This window comes from Pezoporus wallicus, unplaced genomic scaffold (genome assembly GCF_028554395.1).
Source record: "Pezoporus wallicus isolate ANWC-B61680 ecotype Strahan unplaced genomic scaffold, APGP_CSIRO_Pwel_v1 contig_447, whole genome shotgun sequence".
NCBI lineage: Eukaryota > Metazoa > Chordata > Aves > Psittaciformes > Psittacidae > Pezoporus > Pezoporus wallicus.
Window position 1 is genome coordinate 592698 of NW_026636385.1, and position 6938 is coordinate 599635.

General features: G+C 34.6%; 1 long non-coding RNA gene across 1 annotated transcript; it reads right to left on the reverse strand.

Annotated features, from left to right (window-relative positions):
- Positions 1–293: 293 nt before the first annotated feature.
- LOC130594331 (uncharacterized) lies at positions 294–6732 on the reverse strand. The gene is made up of 3 exons (XR_008971058.1): positions 6591–6732; positions 1850–1989; positions 294–1158 (listed from the first exon to the last, which is right to left on the reverse strand). It is a non-coding gene; the product is annotated as an uncharacterized LOC130594331 (long non-coding RNA).
- Between the last annotated feature and the right edge of the window lie 206 nt (positions 6733–6938).

Here is a 6938-nt window from a genome sequence, read left to right on the forward strand (position 1 = left end):
CTCTAAAGTACCCTTAAATACTAGACATAGAATGTAATAAGTACCAAGCAACATTTAGCTGACTACTCTTACATTAAACCAAGGGAACCCAGAAGCATTTTCAAGCTGTTTCTGTAGTTGTATACCAAGGCCATAACCCAACTTCACCCCAAAAACAGAGGCCAGATAGTGGTCAGGGTACTGGGGAATGTCATGGCATGCCCTTGCATGTCTGTTTAGACACTTAACCTTTCCTCATGTGTCTGCAGATAGAAGGAGATGGCACTCACTCCTACTGCCAGTAGGCATGGAAGTAAGGATTCTCCATCACTCACACACCATTCAGGGTGATGCACACTCAGACTCTAAAGCTCAAGTCACAGCCGCAGATCAACAGGAAATTTAACATAGTACTCTGTCACCAACACTGGGTGTAAGCAGAAGGTATGAAGAAAACAGGGCCAGAATAAGATACTTCCCCCTAATACGTTCACTGCCTTCAGCTATTCTCAGAATGTCCTGTATTTTTCATCTCCATTTCTACCTGAAGCCCTCTCCTGCCACTCTGTATCTTCTCAAAGTATCACTCAGCATCTTACAAAACATTTTGGACATTTAATGTCATTACTCTGTTGACGTTTTCATTCTCTCTGGGTACTGCTGGTTATTATTAATGTTTTAATTTCTAACATGTTTCAGTCACCTCTGATAGATTTTTACTCTATTAGAGCACATCAGTTCTTGCCCATTTCATTTATTTTAGTATTAACCACTTCAATATTACCTATTCTTGTTTTTCACATAGTGACAAATTCATTTCAAAGAAGTTAATTACATAGTTGAATTGTAACTCTTAATTCCACCAAACTGTAAGAACTGTCATTCCCGAATTCTATTCAGGGCCATATTTTCCATAGAACAGTCATTTATTTTGTACATGTGATACAGTTTGCGTTTGCAAATCAAACTGTATAGTATGCATGTAATTACTTAATGAAAACTACACACAAAACCACTGTGTCTGCCAGTAAAATGGAACTTAACCCCATTTTCAGCATACCTACTTCTTACATTTTCTGCAAGTCTTCCCACTTTCCCATGCTCATGAGTACTTTCTACTTCTCTTTCCTTGCTCAGCACTATCTACATTGCCTGTGGATCTGCTACATTTTCATTCATCTGAATTAGAAAATAACAAAATTTGGAAGCAATAATACACACACAAGTCTCTGTTTAGATCTAGGATAATCCTGGTCAAACATTGCTATTAAGTCCCACTGCATTTTTAAATACACCAAAATTGCATAAAACGCTGATAAAGGAAGTTGATTGTTAATACCGTGGTCCTATTAAGCAGTATCAATCAAGCATACTAACAAAAGAAAGCTCTCAAAAGCTAACACAAACTCAAGGGAAAGAAAAAAAAAAAGGCAAGATTACAAAGGCAACAATTTATGAATAATGCCTACAACTAGCAGAAAATTATTATTAAATTGTTTCTGGGAAAAATGATGTTTGCCTAGAAGAATAGATCCTTATTCAAGTTTGGAGTTAGCTCCTTAGCATTATCCTTCTCTCCTGTGTACATCAACATCACTGCAAAGTTTCTCAAGGCTCACTGTCTCCACTTAACAAAGGGCAATACTTCTTTTGATGTCAGGGAGACCTGCTAACAACACTCTGCATCTCTTCACATTGTTCACCCAGTTCTAAGAAATATTGGCAGTTCTTTTCTTACACTTCACACATCTCCCCACATGAATACACACAGAACACAAAGGAAGCAATACAGAAGTGTTCAACGCATTAAGATCACCTTTCATAAACATCTGTACCCCAAAAAAACTACACCCACAGTAAAGCTGCTCACCTTGAGGTTTCTCTTTGATGCTTACTATTTCAGAAGAGGTGCAAAGGCCACCCATCTTTGATGTTTGGGACAACTGCTTCCTTTCTCCTTCAATAGCAAATCTACTCTACCTCTTTTGAGATTTCCACACTTATTTATATCTTTAAAAAAATGGAAAAGGAGTTACAAAATTAGCAGAGATTCCAGAAGTCCTTCCAAATAAAGATATCCAGCAAACCTAAATAGTAGATGTTTTTCTAGAGAGCTTTAACCAACATCATTGGAAGCAACAGACTGCCTTAAGATAGGAAACTATAACATTCAGATTCTCTAAGATTAAATCTGCCAAACATGAACTTTTCATATGTTCATATTGTTCATATGTTCAACACATTAGCAAACAGTTAACCTTGTTCATTTGCTGGTAAAGGTATAGTCACCATACTCTAGCGGTATATTTAAATAGTGAGTCACTTTCATATTATACTTCAATAGAAAACTAATTTAGCCAACTAATCTTGTTTATTTCCTAAATATTGTTAGTTTCTATCAATCAGATATTTTTCCAGACACTTACATAACAAGCATTAAAAAGATACATTTAGCAGCTACAATTGTTAACATAACAAAGGCTAGAGAATCCAGAGGTTATTGCATTCCCCCAAAAGTACTTAAATAATAGCCTAAAATCTGAAGAATTACTTTAATACTTCAATAAAAATAACCCAATTCAAAACATTTTCAAGGAAACAGAGCTCCTTGCTCTAGGCTACCAAATAATGGCTGAAAGAAAGTATATAGCTTGTCACTTCTGATTAGAGAACTGTGCCTCTGTGCTTTGAATGAGAGGCATGTCTGGTAATAGGAAGTGCAGATATTAAATTTAATAAAATAACATGGAATACAATATATATGAAACTTGACCAAGTATAGAACAAAATGCAACATACATTACCCTGTTCAGTCAACTACTGTGGCCTAGCATCTAATGACAGACTTAATTTCTATTTTCCAAGGAGAATACCACAAAAATATAATTTTCAGATTATACAAATATTTTATCAGACCATACAAAAAATGTAACCAAAATTGCCTTACATATCTACATGAATACATAACAATATTAGAAACTAGCTAGACTACAAAATGCTCAGCCTTAAATTCCACAGGAAGACATTAGGCCTTGTAAATAATTAGCTGCAAAGACCCTGATGCTAATACATCACGGCATCATATGACCCACAGCATATTTCTTTCTTTCCAGGTTTAAGGATTCCTCCATTTGGGGTTTTTTTGGGGGGTTTGTTGTTTTTATTTTTAAGCACAATCAGAACTCAGCATTTACATACTGCTTATGAAGAAGGAAGAGCCTTATCTCTGTTTATGCCTTACTTCTAGCATTCCAATGCAAATCATAACAGCTTTGTCCTTCAATACATTAACCCTCAGCATATATATTCACAATTAAATAACAATCTCTGTATAGTACTTTCCATTCCCTCTCTAACACAGAACTATGCTACCTGTGATATGGCACATAAGGGATTTTAAAACAATTCCAAGAGCTAATCCCAGTAAACCCAGAATTAAAGTTCTTGTTTTCATATTTCACTTTCAAAATATTTAGAACTTTGACAGATATGACATTATGTTTTCATTAAAACAGCTGATTTCAAAATGCTGCACTGTGCAAAAACACCATAAACTGTTTATGATGAACTGCCACAGTCTTAATTAAAACAATAAATCCAGTGCACAATATTTGTGCAGCCTCTGGTTTGACCTTTGCCTCTTGCTATCCACTACCAAAGCTGCTGCCTCATTCTGTGCACCAGATGTAGAAGGTTTTAAACCACGATCTGAAAGGCAGTAAAGATAAAATAAGAGAAAATGTGCCATTACTCTTTGCAGTTATGATTAATTCAGTTCATATTTTACAATCTGGTTATGGAGTAAAACTGCAGACTTTACATCAAGTATTTGCCATTCAATATACCAAATGTATAAAAACGCCTGATACTTTAGAAAATGGAACAAAGCTAATTCACAACCACCACAGGAAGGACAGAAATAGGAATAATAACAAAAGGACAGTAATTAGCTATCCATCTAAAATAATGAAGCTATCTCAGCCACTTGATGGTCAGTCTTCGCAACAAATTCATCTGTTAGAACAAAACAAGCTAATGCTTTCCCTTATCTCTCTACCAATTGATCTTAGATTAAAATATCCTTTAAAATTATCACGTCTCCTCCAGAAACAGAAACTAAAGGTTATTAATTACTATGGCATGCTGTAATGATCTCAGGTTTGTTGTGTTTTTCTGGAAACAAAGTCAAACACAGAAACAACTCAAAGACCTAAGTACAGTAAGTAAACTAGGATCCTGAAGTACAAGCTGGTGTAGGCAGAAATAGTACAGAAAAGATGACGAATTGAGAACTCCTCATTCTGAAAATGTTTATATATTTATCAAATCATTTCTATAATCCACTAGCTTCATATACAGTAATGCCTGCAAGAGCAAACATCATGGTCTGCTTTGTAGAGTCATATGTTCATTGTATACATAATATTTTCCTTTTCTGTCAAAAGAAATCAGTTTAACAAATGAAGCTAATGTAGTTCATGAACACTTTTCAGGGAAATTGGCATAAAAAAAATATTTACTTCCTTAAAATGTAAAGGAAATACTTCCCTTTGGAAGGTATGTAGCCGAAAAAAACAAATTTTGGATTCAAATGCAAGTCCACTCATGCCCTAAGAAGTTCAAGCTTCCTTTCACAGAGCTCTAGAGAATGAGAACCTTATTTTCCTAGTTCTTAGTTTTGCCCAGAGTCAGAAACAAAAAACGCTCCTCAAAGTTAAACAGACACACATCATTCTTCAGTTGACAGGACACTAAGTGTTTGAGAAGGTAGGGGGTAACAGTAATTTGGCTTTGGGTGTTTTTTGTTGTTCTTCCCCATTTCAGTTACATATTAAGAAATGAAGAAAAAAGAAGGAACATAAACATGAAATTTTCTCCATGTTTGGTTCCTTACACAGTATTCATTAAGCACTAAAAAAATGTATTTAAAATGCATTCAAAATTCATTATGCATTCCTGTACAAAGCAGTGTATCACTTTTGATAATGTATCACTAATCTATACAGTGATACTAATCCATATAATGATATTATTAATCCATATATGATACTAATGTATCACTACATCATTCACAGACAACACAAAAGTTCAAAACCACAAAAGTTTAAATACAATTAATGCATTCTGCAGGGACACTGCAGGGTGTCAACAGGGAAAACCACACATGTATCTAGCTTCCTGCCTACTAGGAAATTGGAAAACACATTAAAGAAGGCAAGGCATCAAAAAAAAAAAAAAGCACATCATTAAGAACTCTATTCTCTTTGTTAATATTAGTACCTATTTCCCTGGGGAAAAAAAAAAAAAGAAAACCCCATGTAAAAAAATTTCAACGCCTCAAAAATATCTTCCAAACATTTCTTTAGAAGAAAGCCAGGGAACATGCAATTACTGAAGACTTCAATATTTCTGTCCTTTTGTGACTCTCCCCACTTACACTTAAGGAGAATACTATAAAAAAAAAGTTCACAGAGAATAAGGGTTTTTTAAATTAGAAATGGATTATACTTAATGAAGGTGTATTTTACTTCTAGAGCTTCACTTGCTTTGTTTGCATTATCACAGGTCTCACAGAAGTCTAAAAAAACTGTGCAAAATGAATTACATGAATTATGAAAAGACCCAAGAATCTTTGAATTTTAGACCCCACTCAGGCAGATACTTCTTCCAGCAGCTTTTCCAGAGTCTAGGATTTTCCTGCTTTCCATATTTCTATCTAAAGATGCTGGGGAAAGCTACCATGCTTGTGTAACTTTTGAAATTGTTAACTAATTTCTGCAAAGCAGGAAATAGTCTTACAGATTAAGTATGCAACAGGAAAAGCTTACGCATTTTCATCTGTGATATACGCAGTACCACTGTTTTCAAAAACAGTAACTAAGGAGGGAAGTATTTGCACCTTTTACATTTACCTGAATCCTACTGTATAAATATGAAGTCTCTTTTAAGTGCTGCAAATTCCTCTTCATTTTCTTGTTGCTTCATATGAATGTATACCATGTTTTAATCAGGTGTTGCTAGCCAAAAAATTAAGAATCTTGCTAGCTCATTCCTTTACAAATACACATACTCTGCATGTTGCAGATGGTAGGAAGAAGCTTAACTGCTAAAATGTGTCCATCATGACATGCCACAATTTAAGTATAATAGATGATGAAATCCAGTCAGAAAACATTACACTTTTTTATGCTGCCAATCATAAAAGTTATATTTCCTTGAATGTTCAGCTCTTTACAAGAAATTATTACAGAAGGTCAAAGAAGGGGAGGGGGAAATTCCTAAGCTTCTTGACTATAAAAGAAATCTAAACACTGTAAGGAACCACAAAAAAAAAAACCTGAATTCACAAAGGAAACAACGATTATTTTCTGCATTATAAAATCTCAAATGTTATGCCAGTCTCATGACAACAGTACACCCAATTTGTGACATAAAATTGTTCAGTCTACCTACTGATCACTCTTCCATAGCTTTCATATTCAAAGATGAGCAAAAGCCTAACCCATCACCAAATAGCCACTATTGTATCAAACAATTCTTTCTAAATCTTTCACACAAAAAAGCATGATTTGTATACCAGACATATATATTTATAAACTCTATGCACATACCTCTCCTGTCATAAAGGACTGAATGTTTTTCAAATGCAGGCAGGAAAATAAGAACACAGAAAATTCACTGGAATTGCTACAACTGCTGAACTAACTGAGAAACACCCTTATAAATGATTTCCCCTAGGTGGTTTGTGATTGCAGCACCAGTTGCATTTACTTAGTTTAACAAGGTTCTGTAGCAAGCATTAGGTAAGACAGAAATGTTGGGGTAGAGGCAACTGAAGATTAAGACTTCAAAAAAAAAACAAAACACTAACAACAAAATCATCATGACACCTTTTTACTCCTTTAAGTAAGAAAGAAAGAAAGATTCTGTGAGTCAGGTTTGGAACTGGGTTACTGTTA